Below are 19,748 nucleotides of genomic sequence, written 5' to 3'. Positions count from 1 at the left end.
TTAATAATTATTTTAAGCATTCATGTGAAACTATTGAGTGAATTTCTGTTTGTACAACAAGCAAAACTTTACTTGCAAGATAGTGAATGTCTAAACATATGTTCTGTTTCTGATCAACTGCTCATTCAAATTGTCAGGTAGTCAAAAATACATTTAGAAAAAGATATAGCAAATGAAGACTAATGTGGTCACTTTTAGAAGTTAAGGTATGTGTTTACCTGGCAGTTTACCTCAATGGAGAGGAAAGTCTGCTGCTGGCTATAAACTAAGAGCTCAGTTGCACAGTTTGCTGCAGCAGCATGGAGTTCTTGGTAGATTAACGTAAATAATTTTTGTAATCATGATGTAGACATACCACATATAAAAATGAATTGTAAAAAAAAGATGGAGACTAAAAACCTCACCTGATCTAATTCCTGAACCACTATATGTCAAAAATCCAACAATGCATAGATAAAAAGACAAGCTTTTCTATTTTCCATGTGATCTTGTCTCCTTATGTCATGAGCAAGGAGACTATCTTATTGTGTACACTGGAGCCTCTAGGCAGAACAATAGTTTGAGGGGGTTTCCTTGCTGATTTTTTGTGGGGTTTTTTTCAATCACAAGTGGCTTTTCCTGACATCATAATGTCGGTTAGTTATCACTGAATGAAGCTTTTAATTATTGAAATACATATTTTAAAAAGGCACTGGTATCTACACTATCATAACATTCAACCCTTTTTTATCATAGCACAGTTGTGTGTTTGGTTTTATCTTTTATCTGGGGCCATTCCAAGCAGTATTGCTTGTCCTAACAAATTGAGTTACACTTGAAACTTAGCAGGTGCCAGCCTCTAAACAAACTAAACAAGGCTTGTTCTCAGTATGCAATTATGGAGTGGAACACTGTGCCCCGGGTGCGGTTAACACAGATTCAACAGAAAATTAGACAAGTTTTTGGAAGAGGAATCCACTGAGGCAAACCCACACCTCAAACCCACATCATTATTTCTATTTTAGGAGGTCCCTGACCTACAAATTGGTGAAGCACTGGGAGAACTGCCTGCTTCCCTGCCCTTACATGTCTCTCTGTAGGCACAGGCTTTTTTGACACTGTCGGTGACAGGATAGAGCGCTACTAACACAGAAGCTCCGACTGTAAACACTCAGGAGCGTGTGTAGGTCAGTGCTGCTGGGGTTCAACATGTGCTTCAGTGAAAACTCTAATGGATTGTTGACAGAAAGCAACCTTTTGAGATTTATTGTGGACAGAAGCCGCCCAAAGAAGCTGTAAATTAGACAATAAGCTTTCCTGGACAAGAGACAGCTTTTTGTTATGTGTTTGTATGGTGGCCACAAAGAGGTCTTATAATGAGGACAATAGGTTTACTGGGACAGTAAGTCCCGAACATTTCCAGTCACAACTTCACTTACAGGGCGTCATGACCTCTCTTTCTGTAACACTTCTGTGTTATAGAAAGTTCCTGTGCCTTTTATATTTCTGTGATTATAACCCTAAACTGGAGTTACAGGCCCATATTTGGGAATTAGTGTCCATGACTGCTACCATAATACAACAAATAACCAAGTCCCCAGAAGACTAGTTTGTTAGCAAACAGAATAAACTTCTTAGAGACTGAACCATAATTCTCTCCTGTAAAAAGTCTGCCATTGCCACTGCAAAGAAACTGAAACAATAGACTAAACAAAGACAAGAGTTAACCAGAGTGGTTTTCATTCTTTTAAAGAACAAGCAGTGTAGCCATAGATTCTTGCCAACTTCTGTTGCCATTTAAATAATACCAAAGACACAAGTACTCAGAAGAGGAAGGTTGAATATGAACCTGCCAAGCAGCAACAACAGCACTCTTATCTGTGGTGCAATAACACGAAAAAATGGGTACAATAAAATTAGTTTATAAGGGTGAAATAGCAACTGGCCATAACAGTTAAGTTTTTTCTCCCTTTAAAATTTTCTAGTAAACAAAATAAAAAGATGTTAAGAGTTATCCTTCCCCTATTTTCTTTTGTACATCTGTTATCTTCTTGCAGCAAATTTTTTCTGAAAAGTTGATGTTTTGTTGAAGCAAATCCAGTAGCTGTACAGCTGTGCTGCTGTGCAGAATAGCAACCCATTGCTCACCATCCTGAGAACCATGCAAAACTTGGGAAGAATAATTGGCTCTGAATTTCAAGGTTCTCCATACTTTCTTCCCTCTTACAATATTCCAGAGAGCAAGGTGTTAAAATAGAGTATTCTTTTGTGGTACATCAGCTATTCCTGCTGTGAATGCAAGGCCGCTTTCATAAAGGAGAAGTGACTTTTCATTCAGTTTGCATTTTCTGCTGGGCAACAGCCTGCATATGGACAACCACCAGGCCATAGCTGACATACTGCTCGTTGACATTCTAGCTTATCTAATTCGTATACACTCACCTTCAGAAAAATAAATGGGAAGGTCACCCATTTTCGACAGCAAAATGATGTAATTTTAGACTTTTTTTTTAACCTTACAAACAACCCAGAAAAAACTAGGATACTATCTCTTTTTAAACTGATTTTACTAATAATGGTCCATATGCCAGGTACATTTTTTTAATCATATGGTGGAGTATTTATGTGTATCCTCAATAACCAAACTGAATTTTAACCAGCTCCTATGTAGCTAAATCTAAAATATTAACATTTTCTAGCAGCTCTTCACATGGGAGATATAAATCTTTGAGAATTCAGGCCCCACGATTTTTCTGCTTGGTAAATTTTTCCATTTCTTGACCAGCTTTTCTCTGTATATTTCACAACTGTTCTGGTCCAAGTAATGTTCACTGGTGGAAAAACATGGGTATATCAAGCGGATATTGAAAAGACTTCACTATTTATGCTGAATGTACCTCTACTCCAGAGGAAGAAGTTCTTTATAAGTGTTGGCTGATAGCTAACAGCTTCTATTTTCTTACTTCCAGTCTCTGAGGATTGCAAACTTCCATGACATGAAGTTTCAATGTCATGTGCAAAAGCTCTATGGATTATCTCATGCTTCTGTTTATTAAAGAGCCCCACAGATGGCTTTTAATGACCATCCTTTTGTTTCATATATGAAACCAATGTTCTTTTCTAAAGAAAATGACACTGTGGAGATGAGGTATGTTCCAGTTAGTCCTAAATTAGAACCACAGTGTTCAAAAATATCTGAGTGTTCCTACCCTCAAGTGTTGGCAAACTGTGTAGAATACTTGTATAACTTGCTCATGGTGAGTGCTTCTTTAGGAGGAGTTGTATAAACCAGCAATACATCAGGTCTAAAAGGCAGTAGGAAGAAAACATGGTTAATGACAAGTAAGGTAGACAAAACAAATCTATGAAATCCCATCAGCAATTTTTTCCTTCATGGAACAAAATATTCTGACATTCAACTCATCAGAAAGTTATCAGTTCTGAAAGGCACTGAGCAGTGAAATGCACCGGAGAAAATATATGAATCAGTGTGAAAATCATTTCCCCAGTGGCATACCACCCTACTTCAACCTTTCTTTTAGCTGCTGCCTCCTTGGCATTTCCCTCATTTTACCTTGCATGCTATTCAGTTCCATAGTAATGGAAATAAATTCAGCTTTCTCATTTCACTCATTTCATCCTCATATATAATTTCTGCAGATGTATTATTTTTATTTCTCTATCACCACTTACAACTCTCAAACCACCTCATTAGCTTCATCCCTTTTCCCTATTGCACTTATTTCTGCTCTTTTCTTTTATATCTTCCTTCACATTCTATTTAAGCTTCTTAACAAAACCAAAGAAAAGATGTTGGACTGTTTTCCACAACAAAGAACAGATATTCCATTCTGCATGTACTTAATTACATCATGTTTTGCATTGCTGCAGATGCCCTCCCAAGCTCTCACACCCATGATGTTCTTTTGGGTAGATAGAACGTGTCCTGCTCAGCATGTCTTCATCTCCTCCTCGCAGTCATTTGCCAGATAACTCTAAGCTCCGTTTTCCACTCCAAAGCACAGCCTTTGCCAGCAACTTCATCACAATTTACCTGATGCTTTTTCTAAAGTCACAGGTTTCCAGCACAGACTTCTTTCCTTCAGGTATTAGTACTATGCTCTTACTCCATGTGACAAGACATGACCATGCACTTGCCTTTAAGCTTACAAGGTAGTATCCTGTCAGAAGTTTCATTAGGAATCTGGCAAACCGCTATGGATATTTTTGCATGTATGGCCACATGTATCTCAATATCTGAATGGAAAGCCAGTCTTATCCTGTGGATGCTTCACCAAAGAACATGAGACATGGAATCTTTTAAAGGCACATATTATCGGCAATGCAAGCTCTAGAGAGAGATACTAGCATGAATACTTAAATATTTCCTGGATTTTCTGCATGAAAAGGTACAGGTATAGCTACACAGACTCTGATACAGGTTCTACTCCTAATTATCAATAAATTTAATGGCTAGAGAACAGAGAAAGGAAATTATGAAGAGAACTACTTTTACAGTTATTTTCACAAAGATGTTAATTGGAGGGTGAGTTTCACATAAAGAATAATCAGACTGATATGTCTCATATCTTAAATTGTAAGTCCAGACTGGAAGCAAGTCTTCTCAAGGGTCACCTAAAGTTTGGTCTGCCTTAACAAAATGAAGCAACCAATCCGTTTGGAACTGTATGAAAACCAACAACAGCTAATGTAGATGTGTTTGTGAAAATAACTACCTGTGTATTTAGGATTAAACCATATAAATAAATACACATGAATTTACCTACTTCAGGTCAAGAGGATTTCATGTTGCTCTTTTTAGAGAAAGCGATAATGATAGGATTGTACCAGCAAAGAAACTGTTATTAAACTGGTGACAAAAAAGTTGGAAAAGTCCTTGTTTGCCTTTATAATATTCAAGCTTAGTCTCCAGTATTTTGGACTCAAACATGTGAGTAGAGAAATCTAATTTAGCTCAAGACTATGTCTCTATTCAATATAGATATCTAATTATGTGTATACCTATATATGTAGTCATGTATACCCACATAAATGTCACAGCAGTAGAGAAAGCAAAAGCATAGGAGATAAAACCTTTAGCTTCTCTCTGCCACTTAACAAGAGTAACACGTTTCAAAGGCATTCCATCCACCTTATCCATTAGTTCTCCATCTGGAAAATAAGAAATTGCATCTTAAATGGAAGAACTTGATGAACATTGCATTAATAGGAGAGTTTACTAAAGCTGACCTCCACTAGGAAATTTCTACCTATTTCTAGTGTAAAGGAAAACTTCAAAAATAATGTTATGCTACAATGAAATACATTAAGTAGAGGAATATTACGAATGTTTATAGGATCTGGGGTGAGAGAGATCTAGGGATGTTTTACAAATAATTTATTTACAGTCAGTTTAAAACTATTTTCATTCAAATATTAATCACCATAAATGTATTACACTGTACAAAGAATTAAGATAAAAAGTACTTCACACTTAGGTATAGATTTGTAGTACCACTAGGTTTAAACTGACTGTAATGTAAACATATCGCTGCTCTAAAATCAGAAGATAAATAAAATCATAGAATCAGCTGTGTTAGAAAAGACCTCTGAGATCATCAACTTCAACCCTCGATGCAACACTGCCGTGGTTATCAGACCATGGCACTAAGTGTCACATCCAGTCTCATCTTAAAAACCTCTAGGGACGGAGAATCCATCACTTTCCTGGGCAGCCCATTCCAATGCCTGATTACCATCTCTGTAAAGAATTTCTTCCTAATATCTAACCTAAGGGTCCCCTGGCAGAGCTTAAGAACATGCCCTCTTGTCTTATTGATAGCTGCCTGGGAGAAGAGAACAACCCCCAAAGGCTACAATCTCCTTTCAGGTAGTTTTAGAGAGTGACGACACTTCAGACTATATCTGTCTTCCTGAAAAAATTAATTGCAGAAAGACTTTCTTTAAGCATCGTTCGAAGTCTCTTTCTTTAACCTGTAATAAGTTGCACATAAATGCATCTCCTTTCTATGGATGTAATTTACTATTTGTGATGTCACAAGAGTGTTCTTACACTATTTAGATTTTAAGGTACTATTAATGGGAGAAAATAAATTGTGTCTCTTTCATATATCTTACCTTACAAAAGTAGAAAGAGGGTATAATTCCCAATGTGTGATGCTCCATGTTTTTGAAATTACAGCCCTTAGAGATTTTTTTGGCATTAAATTAAAACCACTAACAAATTGCTAGTGGTAAAACATTGCATGAACATTGTTTCTTGCAAAATATTGGAAATAACTATTGTAGCATTACTCAACAGTTAAGCAACCTCTGTTTACTGTAAGTATTAGCTCCTTGAACAACATGTCCTGCATACGTAAATTCATTCCCTTTGGAACCAAACTCCCAACTCCTAACACTTGGATCACAAAAGTAAAACAAAAATATATGAACAAGTCCTCTTGCTAACTGGTCTAATATCCATAGCTGGACTAAACAGTTTACTTCACATAAATAACTAAATAAAACATGGCTAAACAGAACTATGTTTATTTTTCAAATATTCCCCTATAAACAGTTGTAAAGAATACATTTCATTTAGTGAAAAATAAGATTTTGTTTTGCTTCTTGTATATACATCTGAATATACATCTGAAACTGTGTAGCTACTTCTCCTAGGAAAAGTAAGTAGAGCACTGTCCATCATATACCTCAACATCCCTTATCAGTCAATGAAATTTTTATCTGAGCAAAAGAGGATTAACATGTTCCTATCTGTCTCCATCCATGAAAGAAACAATATACTAGGAAAAGAACTGAAAATTTTGAAGAATTTCCTCAATCATTAATAAGTTCAGCAGTGTGATAGGAAAATATAGACTCCTTATTATTTTTTCTTTTCCTCCATATAGAACTAGATCCAGCAAATTAAACGTTGGCTCTCCTCAGAGGGCAGGATCAAAACTAAGATTTGCTTCCTACTCTCTCTAGCATACTTTTGTAGCGTTGAACAGTAAATGGAAACAATCCTTGATTTGTAACCTTAAATCCAATTTCCTATTTTTCGCCTCTGATTTTTTAGACTTCTCTTCTTGGATTTTGTAAAGATGGACTGGAAGAAGTCTTCTGGATAGAAATATTTCCAGTTCAAATCCAGCCTTACAGCAGAGCTAATACTGACTCTCCTCTGAGTTCCAAGTACATTTCTAATTATTCTTTCCCATTTTATTCCAAATATTCATTGTAAAAACTAAACAAGAAGAAGTGCTGGTTTTTTATACGTTTCTTTGATTTTATCTTTTTTTTCTTTTAAGTCATTACATGTAATATCAGTTGTAAAAACACAAATCTTAGAGGAGAACTTGTTATTTAACTACTTCTACTGTGGTTGACAACTAAAATGCAGAAAATTAATTTAGATCCTACATTAATCCCAGAAGCTTAACAAAACCAGAATTTGGGAAGGAGCACAACCATCTTTACCGTACACGGAGAGAAAAGAATGTCACAACACATTTAGCACATACTATGCCAGCAGTAATAAAGCAGAGATGGGAGTTAGCACCTGCTTAAGAAGAGAACAAGCATGCTAACACTGGGAGTCAGGGGAATTTCCCACTAAACTACAACATATAGAAAGTAGGTCACTTTTACTCTTTTGAGAATGATAAAAAGCAACAAAATTCTGAATTATATATGAACCATTACATTTAATTTTCTTCATCTCCAGCAGCTCCCAGGAGCCTTGAAGACAGAAAAATCTGGATTTTACGACTCTGGCAATTATCTAAGTTAATACCGTAGAGTTCTCCACAACCATTTTTATTACAGTTATGGGTCTGTCAACTTTTCTATTTTACTCCCCTTTACACTTATTTCTGTACTGCTTGCCTCTGATTTAGTGTTTGCTGTAAAAATTACTCCAGACATAACTTGGCACACAAACATCTTACAAACAGGCTTTACCTAAAATAAATCTTGAACATATCTGCAATGTAACTTATCTAGCTCTCTTGCCAGGTGTTACTGGCAGAAAATAAGGTTAAGTTCAAATATCTGAGAGGTCTTCTTAAAAGTAATAAATGTGATTGCCTAACATGCCGCACCCAGAAACCTGTGAAAACTAAATATCTTCTCTGAGTGACCTCTAAAACTCAATTATTTTCTATTCTGAAACATGGAGTCTATGCAAAACAAACAAAAAAAAAAACATTATGTGGGGAAAAGGACAACTGCAGCTTGATAGCATACAACAAACCCCACTCCCATTTATAAATACGAAAAGCAAAGCTATCTGATAATATAGCTGAATTTAGGAGCCACATTTTATTGATTATAACATAATAGGCTAAATGTAAAAAACTAATTACAACACTTCCATGGAAGAAAAGAAACACTGGAGGTCAGCACCCAAAACAGAGGCCTAGTAAAAGAACCAACCACTGCAATTTTCCTTAGGGACTAAGTTCAAATTCAGGGCAAGGAACGTTGCTCAGTCGAGTTATGCACAAAGGATGAGAAAGGGTAAAAATACAGGCACAGATAGAGCAGACAGCGAGAAAGCCCCAGAGACAACTAGAGAGCATGTAGGATGATTTTGATAAGAAATTAAGCAAGAAAGAGGGGCTAAGGGTAGACCATTGTCTGAGGAGACTATTAAAGCAATGAGCCTCTCATGTTTACTTCTTATGGCATTCAGGGAAATGGGAGTTCATAAATATAGACAGAATTGCAACAAAGAATGATTACATTTCATCATCAATTTGTAAAAACATTGCCCCCAGATATCAGCTAATCACCATGGATTATAAAGAATGAAACACCATCAAAATAGCTCTGCAGCTTTACACCTGATTTCCACCTCTCCCGGTGCAAACACCTTAGTAACAGCACCTCCCCTTCACCTGCTGAGCACCACAGTACTGCCAGCACAGCACCAGAGTCAAAAGGCATATTTTGGCAAGTCTATTCCCATTGGAAATGTTTTCCTGAGCTCATGTTGAGACTGCTCCAAAATGAAGCCAGAGAGAAGTCAGGGACATTGGTGCTGAGAGGGGTACTGGTGAAGCACGGTTAGCTCAGGCTCTCCATCCCTGTCCGCCATCAGGACTCACTCACACTTTATTCACTCTTTGCAGCCTTTAAAAATTAATAGCACCAAAGGCCTTAAATGTAGTCTTTGCCTTCTGGGAACACGGGCTTGCCACAAGGCTTCAGTTCTGTTACAGTTCTTTCAATTTAAAGCCTTAAGAAATGTGTTGTTTTCTTATGCTACTACTCAGCATGTGGCATATGGAAGATGACAGCAGAGGTCAATCTTGTGAGTTCCACAATAATATAGAAAACACAATTTACAAGGAGACAAAATATGGGTGAGAAACAAAGGAAATCATCAACATGGAGTGATGCCAGCTACCGGGTATGGTGAATTTCTGGACAAAATCCATGTATAGGCATTAAAACTGTGAAAGCAAGCTAAGATTCCATATAGAATTTATAATGGAAGGTGAGAAAAATTATTGGTATAACATTGTGAGGCAGGGGGCAGGGGGAAGATAATTGGATGCTCCTGTTGGAATAATGCTCCCAAATGCTGAAACAGATCATCAAAATATTCAATGAGTCCAGAAAGAACAGTAGACACAAAAATGTTTTATTTTGACTTTACCTGAATAAATATTTGTGTTGAATAGTAAGAAAAAAAAAAATACTACAGATTTCACTTTCTTGGCACCCATGAATAATTTGAGAAAGAATGGAAGCAAATCGGTTTTATATTTTTAAAGCAATAGACCTAGCTTTAGAAACATGTCACTCATTGAAAAAGCAACTACAGTGATCAGTGAAAGGAATATAAAAATAATGTATTGATACAGAATAAGCACTCAAATTCCAAACTAAGCAAACAGTATGGAGCATGCAGGTGCCATGTATTATAGATGCCATCTAACACATATGCTACAGACTGCAATTTGACAGAAAAATTAATGGGCAACCTATAAACTGCAGTGACAGAAACAGAGGAAGCAGAACCAATGTGTCTCCATGTACTACTGATATGCCAGGAAAAACAACCACAAGCACCTATTCTTGCTGTTTCTGAGACAATTTGGAAAGACCTCCACTGAAGGGAAAGCAATCTGCAGTGTCAGATAGCAGATGCAGAGATTCTTTATGTACATTTATTACAGAAAAAGGCAGACAAACGCTCAGCTGCCATTTTTGCTCTTTTGTTATTAAGTCAGCAATCGATCCAAATCAAACTAGATGGCAGAATCACCTGCACTTCAACTTCAGCCACATCATGGATTAGCAAAACCAGGTGCTGATGAGGTGTAATGAAACTATTTCAAGACCAATAGGTTGTTGATAAGAAATGCATGAAACAAGTTAATAACTCTTGGATTCAGTAATAGATGACAAAATTGGATTTTATTTAAAAAGACCATAATCCCATTGGATTCAGTAGCTGACACCAGGAAATGGATAAATACTTCATAACTGCGAACAGGCATGCCAAGCATAATTCAGGAAGCACAGTTCTTGCCAGAGATAAATTCCAGTTCTGAATGTATATGATGCAGCATGAGGTGTGCAGAAAGTACTGTGATCTTTGTAGCTGAGGGAGACTGCAGATTTGCTCAATCCCAGCTTCAGATGGGAACAAATCAGAACAGACCTCTCCAGCTTTACAGATGTACCTCTATGGTCCAACTACACCACTCCAGTTTCTGGGAGAAAGACCATCTGAAGGACACAGACAAAGAGTTCGATTTGGAAACTGAAAGCTCAGCACAAATAGCAGACTAAGTTCGAACTGCTAGTATGTCAAATCTTTTTGTGCTATAGTCCTTAAACTTCTCATTTTAAAATCTTATTATGCAACTATCATAGTCAGAAAGATAACATTAAAGTAAAGGCAGTCCTTTATGTTGTGCATGTCCCCAAAATAAGGGACTTTCAGACACCAACATGTGTTCACACTACTCACAATAAAGATAGGTCTAAAATCCTATTGTTCTGCCTTGTTTCTGGTTTAAGTTGCAACCACCTCCTATTTATTAATGTATTATTTCTATTAAAAAAAACCCTCTCTTTCTTAAACAATCACTTTGTTCTTGAAGGTACCTTCATGTCTTCAGTCACTACCCATATAAGAGAGAAAGCAGAAGCAACACACCTTTACTAAAGGCAAAAGAATATAGGAAAGGACCAGGATATGAAGCTCTGGTTTGTTTTCCTTACATAGCTATATCTCTGCCTGATGCCCACCATGTAAAATCATCCTATAATTCATTTACAGTTTAACTGCTGTTCAAATATTACTTAAGTAGTACTCAATTAATTTATGATACCGGTCAAGCCTCAAAGTGATAAACGTTGCACAATACAAACAGATGAGCTTGGCCAGATCACAAACTCTTAAAGAAACTCCAGTTTTACCCCCGTAACCTCAAAGGTCTGGCAAATTAGTAATACTTGCATATTATGCAGACTATTTTCTTCTAAAGAATTTCAGCAGGTCCTAAGCACAAACTATACCCCTGAACAGTAAATGTGATGTTTGCACACAAGAGTGATCATTTTTTTGCCTCTCAATGCAAATCTAACTAATATGCCAAAAGGAAGGTAGGACTTGTCCTTCCATCAAACCACCAAACACATCACTCATGTCAGGACAGCTCAAAGAGAGGTGCAACATTTCTGTCCAAGCACATTCCACTGTCATTTTGCCTGTGAGTTTGTCCCAGTTTAAATGAGACAAGGGTCTTTTGCTGAGGATGAGTTAGGAGAAAAGACCCAAACTTCTCTTTCTAAGCAATTATAAATCCAAAATTAAGAGGCTCCGACTGAAGGAAAACAAATTATGGAAAAGGGAAAATAACAGCCCTTTATTAAAAGCTATGTGTGTATTAACAGAAACACGAAAAAACCAACTAAAACAACCAAGCAATACTCCTATACCCACCAATAATCCCCTTCAAGAACAAACTGATAAACCAGCAAAAGGAAAAGTAAACAGTTCAAATTTTTGCGCCCTTTGGTGCAATTCCAATCACAGTCAGCAGGGGGTGCCGTAGGGTCACTGGAGATGCAAAACTTGTAGTGTCCTATAGTAGTCACCAGGTGGCGCTGTTGGATCACTGGAGGTGCAGAACTTGTAATGTCCGGTGCCCATCACCAGGCGGTGCTGTGAGATCCCTGGTTGATGCCACATGGGATGGGGGAAGGGGGAAAAGCAACACCCTCCAGGGTATGTTGGAGAAAAAATCCAAAAAAACCCTTGATTTCCCCTTCCCTGCCCACACTGGGAAAGGAAAGAGGAAGTGGGGGGGGAAGGTAAAGAAAATAAAATAAAAAGAAAAACACCAATATAACACAAAGTTCTCCCAATGGAAGAAAACTCACTATCTTCGGCTGGTTAGAATCCACCTCAGGCAAAAACTGCAGCTGGCTCAGGGTAAAAAGAGACAGCAGCGAGCTTCTCCGACAACGACGTGTCCTGCCGTCCCCAGCCCCAGCCCACCGGCACACCCACCAGCCCCAGCCACCCCCCACAGCCCACCAAAATTCCTCCTCCCCCCATTGCCCCGGAGAAGAGAAAAAAGTAAACTTTAGCTCCTTCATCTGCCTGTTTCCTAGGAGACTGATCTCTCGGCCATTAGTGGAGGGGCCGATTCTTTTGTTTACCTGATAGTCACCTGATGGCATATACACAGGGCACACACAGCAGGGGGAAGGGAAAGAAAAAATTCCTTGCTAAAACCTGAACCATGACAGAGTTCAAATAAGATTTCCTTTGAAGTGATATGATAGTAATGGAAGTCTGGTGAAAGTCCTCCATTAACTTCATGGATGGAAAAAGCCCAACATACATTAGTGGTTTAAGATTAGTAATAACAATTATTGCCTTCTCTCAATCTGTTGAAAACTGTATAAAGGTCACAGCACTGCTGATGCCCATATTTTTCCCTGTTTTACACAGCTGAATACATAGAGTGACTCATGACAGCCAAATTCTGAGATCAGACTCTAAGCAACTATGACATCAGATGCTGCCAAAAGACATTTGATTCCTCTATTGTGAAATGCCAGGTTGGTTCTGGGACATGGTAAAAAGCCAACTCTAGTTTAGAGAATTCTATAGTGAGCTATTGTTTGATACTAAATACAAGATCATCACTCCTGCTGCTGCTGCAAATCACAGGGCATCCAAGGACATGTCTAACAATATTGCCACTTTCTACTGTGTTTGCAAAATACTGCAACAAAGCTTCATGCATCCAGACTATAGAAAGTGTCTGTGAGAGAATGGAGACACAGAATTCAATGCTGGGAGTAAAATTAAGAAGCTGAAGCTAATGAAGCTAATGAAAGCCTATCACCAGCAGTATACAGCATAGTGCTTCAAAGGCAATCTCATGTCCTGAGCATCTACAAGTTTCTCTGCACCTGACATTTTGAAAAATTTATGCATTTATTTCTGAGCAATATGGAATTTTTATTAGGTTCAGCATGCAATCAAAAGGATCAGATCTTCTCTCCTGGCTCCCTGATACTAATTTAAATACCTAAACAGAACTGCTGCTGATTTCAGCCGGTGAGGATCATGTCTTAAAGTGTGAGTGATGAAATTGTGACCAATTCACTATATTCACAGTAAAAGGAATAAAGGATAGCTGAGGACAGTTCCTTAAACCTGAGTAGTCTGTGCTTAATAGATGTGGGCTGGCTTGACTGGCAACTGTACAATTTATGTTGCAAAATAGCACATGATGTATAAAATGTATTATGATTTTAATTAACTTATTTTCTGTCAGTTTTGACTTTGGGAAAGAGGACAGTTATGCAAAAGGAAAAAAACCCCACAACTTATTTGACTCCAAATAAAGTGATATGGAAAGGTTCTCAGAGTGTAGAAAACCAAATTAATCTTAGTAGAGCAATTGTCTTCTCTTTTTAATCATATAACTATATGACAAGTATAACAAGTGTTTTACACTGATGACAGTAGTATTTGGAAAATTCAAATAACACACATGCATATTCAGATATGCCAAATATTTCGTTCTCTTTTTAAAAGATAAATTTATAGAGACCCTCCCATACTATATCTGATCAGATCAAGCTTCCAGTTCACCCAGCAACCAGTCCTGATGGTGTCCTAAATGGGTCCCAGGGAAGAGTGTGAGAATGATTTATTATACAGCATTAATTCCCCAGAATATTTTTCAACCTCCAAGGATTTATGGCTGAGCAATTCCTGAATCAGATGCAGCAACTCTAATAGTTCTCAATGGTTTCTCTTTTCATCCAAGGACTTTAAATGTCTGGGAGTTTTTCCTGTCCACAGCGTCTTGTGGCAAGAACCTTGACAGCTTAACAATGCAATATGGTCTGTACGAGTTTATATCTAGTCCATACTAAAAGTATTGTTTAATATCTCCAGCAAAGACAGAGACAGTGTGATTGAGTGAACTCTAAGAAAATCTGCAAACACCACCAAGCTGTGTGGTGTGATTGACATGTGAGGGATGGGATGTCTTTCAGAGGGACCTGGACAAACTCAAGAAGTGGGCCTATGCCAAGCTCACAAAGTTCAACAAAGCCGAGTGCAAGGTGATGCACCTGGGTCAGGCCAACCCACAGTATCAATACAGGCTGGGGGATGAACAGACCAAGAGCAGCCCTGACAGGAAGGATTTGTTGGTGCTGCTGGATGAGAGGCTGGACAGGAGTTGGCAATGTGTGCTTGCAGCCCAGAAAACCAATTGTATGCTGGGCTGCATCAAAAGCAGTGTGGCCAGTAGGCTTGATCTAATTGATGTACCTGCTCATTGCAGAGAGGTTGGACTAGAGCATCTTTAATGGTCCCTTTCAACCAAATCTATTCTATGATTCTATCATTCTATTCAGAACAACTTAGTATTGCCAGCACACTAAGATATCTCAAAAATTTCTCCCTCTCATTTCTAGACCATTTATTAATACTGGGAACATTGCAGACCTCAGGACAAATCCCATGGATACTTCACTGGTAACCTCCTTCCTCTGAGAGAACTAACCATTTACTGCTGAATTCTGTCTTTTTTTATCCTCTGACTTAGATTAATTAAAAATAACCAAATAGGTTATATCAACCATAATTTCTTTATCCACAAGTATATTGGCTTCACTAAAGAATGATACTAGTTTTGTGAGGCATGATCCACCTTAAAAAATCCATATTGATTCTATGCCAACACACAATATCAATTCCTGAGTACACTCATTCTCCAAAAGAATTTCATGCAGTAACCCAGCTTCCAAGTTTCTCTAGAATCCTTGGGTGAATATCATATATTGCTGTTCATTATTAACAACTTCTTCCCTAAGTGCTTCTATCAGAACCAGCACTATGGAGTCTAATAACTTCTTGGAAACAATGTGTTCGCAAGTCGTTACACAATCTCAAGGTTATGATTATAGCCAGATAACCAATAGCTAGACTGAAACGTAACACAAATTATTGGGATTTGGTGAAAAAGGTATTCTTAAACCTGATGAAAATCAGGAATCCAACAGAACTGACTCCTTCAAGATTGATTTCCAACACTCAAAACTTAAATTATTTCTAACCTAACTTGAAATGTAACTGTAGAATTAATCTCTACAGGAATATGTAAACATGAAACATCAGCTGCTGATATCATTCATCATCCTAAACTTCCAGGTCAAACGTTTTCTTTCCCAAATATGAGACAAATCCCAACCATAATCCTACTTAATATATGGGCAGTGAACTAATTCTTGCAGCTAAAATGCATTAAAGAAAGTAGCTGTATCATCACAATACACTAGTGTCTCTAAATATTCTCTTCCCACTCAGGTGGACAAACTTCATAAGGAGTTGGAATAACACCATTTGCCCTTCATGACACTAACCTGCTTCCTATTACTGAAGCCGTTCTAGATCTAGTGACAAGCAAGGCCCAATGAGCACTTTTTTCTTAACTCTTGCTTTTAAGCCAAAAAACTGAAATCAAACCAAGTGACCGTTTCATTAAGAAAAAATGATTGAGTTTCACTAGAAAATTCGTTCTAATCTTTATTGACCCTAAACAATCCAACAGTGAGCTTGGCTGATGAAGATTCCCTCTTTTAGGTCATAATGCCACCCTAAACCTAAGCCTAATTTTCTTTTAATTCAAAATGGTTAGTTTGTATAGTAAATATGGATATAAGGCATTTGTTCCCAATTATGCAAACTTTCAAACTATCTCTGCCAGTATTGCAGAATGCAAGAATAAAAAGGCTTTTTACCTTCTTTTTCTGAAAACCCGATTCTAGCCCTAGCCCTAAAATTAACATGTACTGTAGAGAGGGAAGAATCTGTACTTGAATACCTAATATGAAGCATATGCTCCTGCCTACGCCATAGTACTCTCTCTGACATGTTTTTTTCCCAGTTCCCTAGCCTTATCCCAAGCCTTCCTTAAATGGAAGACGTGTCCAGGAATACTGAAAACAAAATATTTGCTTATGACTACACTAACTGCCTTATGAACTCTTATAAATCCAGCAAAAATCAGACTTGCTATAGCTTTCCTTTTCCTGATCCTAACCCTAACCCTATATTTCATCAGTTCCTAATGAAAAATTAAAGATATTCATCCCCAGTGATATCAACATTCTTATTCCTGCCAGTCATGTGGATCTGACATAAAAAGAGGTTCTTGAGCCTTTTTTGTTTTTTCAAATTTTAAATCTAACCTAAAGGTTACCTATACAAAAGAGCCCTCCAGAAAAATTGAACATTATCCATTCCCTCTTTCTTTTTTGGTAGCCAGGTAAGTATTTAATTATAAAATGACCTCTTCAAAACTTATTTTCAAATTTTAATCCAAAACTACTGTTTGAAAATCAGTAATCCAGAATAAAGTTCAAGAACTGGTGAACTTAACCACAGTGGCTATTAAAACAACTCTTTCAAAAGATTAAAGAGATGTTAAAGAACTATCTTAAGGCACTGGGTCAGGTAAAGCTCTTATTATAAGTACATTGTCTGAAGTTTAAGGCTGGTTTCAAGACCAGCCTTAAAAGAGTGAAACAGTGTTTAGCACTGAACAAGCATTAAATAAAGATAATGCTTGTCCCATGAAACTCACCACCTAAAAGAGAGCCTGGAAGAAGACAGGATGCTGTAGAAGGCTTAGAAGAGGACACTAGCAGAGTGATTTCATTGCAGATCTGCCTGACCCCCCTGACTAAATAAATGTCAACAGCAGAGAGATTATTTGACTGATATTGTTAAGTAATAACATGCCTTACAAAGACACGGTTTGAATGAGATAGCAGTATCTGGTATATCAAATTCCGAGGTTAGTTTACACTTGGAGCACTTGGTAGGCAATGCGAAGGTGGGAATGAGAGATAGAGTGGGATGTGAGAACCTCTGTGTATCATCTGTGCTTTTGCTCATTAGATGGGAAAAATGTACATTATATTCAGCAACGTATTTGTGGTTCTGGCACACATACAACCAGATTCAGATGTTGCCACATCGTTCTGCCTTATGTAACCCACAGTGATGACAGAAACCACTGAAAAGCTTGCTGCAAAGGACTGGTCAGTCTTTGAATGGCTAATGCTAACTAACTATCTCCACTGCTGGCATCTGTCATTCCAGAAATATCTGTTTTTAAAGGGATTTAAAAGAGCACTATAGACTGCACTACACATTATCTGCAGGCAAAACTGCAAGTGAAATTTTGGACATTTCTTGGTAAAACCATAGCTACCAACATGCCATCTAACAATTGCTCCAAGGTAATTCAGGTGACAATTTAACTGTAAAATGTGGATAAATTACAGAGAAATACATATACAATATAATATAATATATAATGTTACCTTTGAATCAGCTTCTTTCTCTGTAGAATTAATATTTTTCCCAATATGTATGTGTATTCTATTACACATACAATAATTTATAATACCAAAAAAAAAAGTAAAGCCAGATTCAACTGGAAAGACAAAAATCCATCCAAACCACTTTTACTGAATTATTAAGCATGCCCTGCAAGAAAAGCTTCCATGGTCTTGTCAGGAGGGGAAGCAATTTATCACTGAATCCAGCCCTTAGGTATCTGGACAGAATTTCAGATTTCAGAAGTGGCTCTATGGCTTTCTTTTACAGGTTAAAAATACTTGTTAAAGCCGTCTAAACTGTTGCTAAGAGAAGTGACACATTTGGCAGGGATTTGTGAGTGATAGCTGGAGATTCTTGAAAATAAAGTAGATTTGGCTTACATGGTTTTTTAATTTACTTCAGAATCTTTAGTAATAGTTACAGATAAAATTCAAATCATTATATAACACAAATTGAGTATACACTCACCAAAGGACTTCTATGTCTTCTTCAGAATCTTCCTACGAAGCACCATCAGCTGAGACAGAAATACACCATTTAGATGTAAATTTTAAAACCTTTTCAGAAATTTAAAATAAATATCTTCCATGTCATACATGGATTTAAATACAGGTTTCCTCCTGCAATAGGGAACACTGAGCCAGACTCTCAGCTCTTCACAGCTCTCTACGCCAGTGTACCTTGTGTGTTAGTCATTCAGATTGCTCATATGCTGGAATAAGTGAGCTGGGATTTAGATTTGGAGGAAGACTATGACTAGGAACCAATTTCACAGGTTATGTATTTTTATGAAATCCTTAAGAAAATGAGAAGTCTGGTCTTTTTTCTGTTTTCACTGTTTGGAAGAGAAACATGATGTTACTGAAATACTCTGTGTGCTGCTAAATGGTACTATAGAAATATGCAGGCAATGATTTAATATGAATTAAATTGTTCCTTCAAAACTCAAAGTTCTGAAACAGTGAAGTTCTAAACCACTCCTTGACTAGAAGCACATGACCATTCCCATCAGCTTCCCCTGGGTGTCCTCAATGGTTTATGAGCTGCCTGTTGGACTAGATCATGGTCATGTACTCTGAACTCTTTTGAGCTCTGAAGCTCAAAAGCAGTCTGTAATTGAGTTCTTAGCATTAACACCTCAGACTGCCCTTTGCATTCCTAAAGTGTTATGTGTTTTTTAAATAATAAGGAAAAATAAAGCCTTGATGTTGTTCTGTAAGCATTGTTGTCAGTCCTAAACAGCTCCAAAACTTTTAATAGAAAGAGTGGAGTATTGCTTGAGATTTTCAGGCATTCAGATGCCAAACTTCTTTAAGAACCTTTGCATTAGTTGTAGCCATGACCTCAGCTAACCCAAAGAAAGCCACAGGCACGTCTCCTTCCCTATTGGCAGCTACTTTAATTGGCAGGTTCACAATGAGCACTTTTGTTTGCATCCTAAACATGCACAGCATGATTAAAATGTTTAATACTTTCATCCTGAAAGTGCAGCAATCAATATGTTGGGGTTTTTAACAGGCCAAGTCATTACACATTTAAATAACATCATTCAAACACTTAAGGAACTTGTTTTACAAGGACTAAAAAGGTTCCCTATTGAAAATTATATGGATTTAGCTTAGTTTAAAAATAGACATTTTGTTTGTTTTCCATTCAGTTACTCTACTATTTGCTGCTCTTTGCTTGCATATGTAGTCTCTGAGTATTTTACTACCCCCTGCTGTATGGAAAGAAAACTGTGCAATAGCTGTGGACTGTGCTGCTAACACCTCTTGAGAGCTCCCCATCAGCTGGAACACCAAGGGGATGGATTCAGAGTGGTTGGAGATACAGGATACTGTTTGGGTTGTCACAT

At 37.4% G+C, this 19,748-nt stretch overlaps 1 long non-coding RNA gene across 1 annotated transcript in view; it reads right to left on the bottom strand.

Moving 5' to 3' along the window:
- The window catches only part of LOC126651369 (uncharacterized), a 100,568-nt gene extending 82,006 nt beyond the window's left edge, over nt 1-18,562 (bottom strand). The window contains exon 1 of the long non-coding RNA XR_007631659.1: nt 18,362-18,562. This is a non-coding gene — a long non-coding RNA (uncharacterized LOC126651369). The remainder of the gene's footprint in view (nt 1-18,361) is intronic.
- Between the last annotated feature and the right edge of the window lie 1,186 nt (nt 18,563-19,748).

The sequence above is a fragment of the Myiozetetes cayanensis genome, unplaced genomic scaffold, assembly GCF_022539395.1.
Source record: "Myiozetetes cayanensis isolate MyiCay16 unplaced genomic scaffold, myiCay2020 scf6-25, whole genome shotgun sequence".
NCBI lineage: Eukaryota > Metazoa > Chordata > Aves > Passeriformes > Tyrannidae > Myiozetetes > Myiozetetes cayanensis.
The sequence above is the reverse complement of the archived record's forward strand: the minus strand, read 5'-3'. Positions and strand labels throughout refer to the sequence as shown.